This window comes from Schistocerca gregaria, unplaced genomic scaffold, assembly GCF_023897955.1.
Source record: "Schistocerca gregaria isolate iqSchGreg1 unplaced genomic scaffold, iqSchGreg1.2 ptg001095l, whole genome shotgun sequence".
Classification (NCBI taxonomy): domain Eukaryota; kingdom Metazoa; phylum Arthropoda; class Insecta; order Orthoptera; family Acrididae; genus Schistocerca; species Schistocerca gregaria.
This window is the reverse complement of record NW_026062437.1, coordinates 55,001-58,125: the sequence shown is the minus strand read 5'-3', so window position 1 is coordinate 58,125 and position 3,125 is coordinate 55,001.

Genomic DNA, 3,125 nt, shown 5'->3' with positions numbered 1-3,125 from the left:
AAATAGATCGCGTGTGTATTATCGCTTAACCTAACTTTGGCAGTACACTAGATCGCGTGTTATTATCGCTTAACCTAACTGTGGCTGTACCAGATTATCGCTTAACCTAACTGTGGCTGTACCAGATTATCGCTTAACCTAACTGTGGCTGTACCAGATTATCGCTTAACCTAACTGTGGCTGTACCAGATTATCGCTTAACCTAACTGTGGCTGTACCAATTATCGCTTAACCTAACTGTGGCTGTACCAGATTATCGCTTAACCTAACTGTGGCTGTACCAGATTATCGCTTAACCTAACTGTGGCTGTACCAGATTATCGCTTAACCTAACTGTGGCTGTACCAGATTATCGCTTAACCTAACTGTGGCTGTACCAGATTATCGCTTAACCTAACTGTGGCTGTACCAGATTATCGCTTAACCTAACTGTGGCTGTACCAGATTATCGCTTAACCTAACTGTGGCTGTACCAGATTATCGCTTAACCTAAGTGGTTGTACCAGATTATCCCTTAACCTAACTCAATTTGTCCCTTAACCTAACTCAATTTGTCCCTTAACCTAACTCAATTTGTCCCTTAACCTAACTCAATTTGTCCCTTAACCTAACTCAATTTGTCCCTTAACCTAACTCAATTTGTCCCTTAACCTAACTCAATTTGTCCCTTAACCTAACTCAATTTGTCCCTTAACCTAACTCAATTTGTCCCTTAACCTAACTCAATTTGTCCCTTAACCTAACTCAATTTGTCCCTTAACCTAACTCAATTTGTCCCTTAACCTAACTCAATTTGTCCCTTAACCTAACTCAATTTGTCCCTTAACCTAACCCACGTTGTCCCTTAACCTAACCCACGTTGTCCCTTAACCTAACCCACGTTGTCCCCTTAACCTAACCCACGTTGTCCCTTAACCTAACCCACGTTGTCCCTTAACGTAACCCACGTTGTCCCTTAACGTAACCCACGTTGTCCCTTAAACGTAACCCACGTTGTCCCCTTAACGTAACCCACGTTGTCCCTTAACGTAACCCACGTTGTCCCTTAACGTAACCCACGTTGTCCCTTAACGTAACCCACGTTGTCCCTTAACCTAACCCACGTTGTCCCTTAACCTAACCCACGTTGTCCCTTAACCTAACCCACGTTGTCCCTTAACCTAACCCACGTTGTCCCTTAACCTAACCCACGTTGTCCCTTAACCTAACCCACGTTGTCCCTTAACCTAACCCACGTTGTCCCTTAACCTAACCCACGTTGTCCCTTAACCTAACCCACGTTGTCCCTTAACCTAACCCACGTTGTCCCTTAACCTAACCCACGTTGTCCCTTAACCTAACCCACGTTGTCCCTTAACCTAACCCACGTTGTCCCTTAACCTAACCCACGTTGTCCCTTAACCTAACCCACGTTGTCCCTTAACCTAACCCACGTTGTCCCTTAACCTAACCCACGTTGTCCCTTAACCTAACCCACGTTGTCCCTTAACCTAACCCACGTTGTCCCTTAACGTAACCCACGTTGTCCCTTAACGTAACCCACGTTGTCCCTTAACGTAACCCACGTTGTCCCTTAACGTAACCCACGTTGTCCCTTAACGTAACCCACGTTGTCCCTTAACCTAACCCACGTTGTCCCTTAACCTAACCCACGTTGTCCCTTAACCTAACCCACGTTGTCCCTTAACCTAACCCACGTTGTCCCTTAACCTAACCCACGTTGTCCCTTAACCTAACCCACGTTGTCCCTTAACCTAACCCACGTTGTCCCTTAACCTAACCCACGTTGTCCCTTAACCTAACCCACGTTGTCCCTTAACCTAACCCACGTTGTCCCTTAACCTAACCCACGTTGTCCCTTAACCTAACCCACGTTGTCCCTTAACCTAACCCACGTTGTCCCTTAACCTAACCCACGTTGTCCCTTAACCTAACCCACGTTGTCCCTTAACCTAACCCACGTTGTCCCTTAACCTAACCCACGTTGTCCCTTAACCTAACCCACGTTGTCCCTTAACCTAACCCACGTTGTCCCTTTGCCTAACATAGTTCACTGCTCGGAATCTCTGGTGTCGTTGTTATCCTCATGTAGATGTCTTGCGAGTGTTGCTTACTTTCCACATATTCCCGCTATCCACTGTCAATTGTACTGCAATAGGACTATATCGCCCCCCCCCCCCCCCCCTCTGCCCCTCTCTTTGTGTCTCCGTCCTCTCAAGCTGGTCGGTCTGGCGTTTGAGTGTTAAATGAGCCTCGCAGCTGTTCAGTTGCGTTCAGATGTCGACGCCCTCAGTGTACGTCGTGGTATGGTCTGTGTCCATTGTCCGCTGATGTCGTACGCGTAACCCACACGCTGTACCGATCATCGGTAGTTACGTACAGAGTGAAGTAGTGTGATACGTGTGACCGTACGCTGGCTGTGCCCAACGGTGTCGAATCTCAATTTCCATATGTTGTGCTCGATGCTACTTGTCTCGTCTCCCAATAACAGCTAGGTTGCACTGTGGTACGCCGTAGAGGCGTGTGGGAGGAACGTACGAACGCATTGTATGTCACCCTGGGTCGCTGGGGGTGGTGGTGCGGTGAGTCAGGTCAGGTCAGCGTGAGCCGTGTGATGTAGTGACGCGTGTATTCCGACTTTGTCGTATTGCCTCACACAAAGTGCTACCCTGGTGGACCGCGTTCCATATCTGGGACATGCCGCAGATGCCGGTTGACAGTGGATCGCGGAAGGGACATCGCATACGTGCGCGGGCCACCTTCCACGTGTTCTCTTCTGCACATGTCGCAGTGTGTATGTGGTCTGATGTAGCGTGTCGTGACACATGACATCCTGGCATGCAAGAATTGTTGAATTCGCAAATGTAGGTGGACATCTACGTTTACTGCCCAAGATACGCAAATGAACTGGAAATCCGTTGTTGAGCGGTTGTTCACGCTGGAGGTGAATCTGTGATGGCGACGATCGGTACAGCTATTAACCGGTTGTTTCAGCGGTACCCGCCACATCCACACACGTGACTAGGCCCATGTGGGTATGAAGCGATACGCGGCGGTGGCTTGGTGGGACTGTTCCCGGCCGGTGAAGGGGGGCCGCCCGGCGTGTTGGCCGCGCGCTGCGTGGG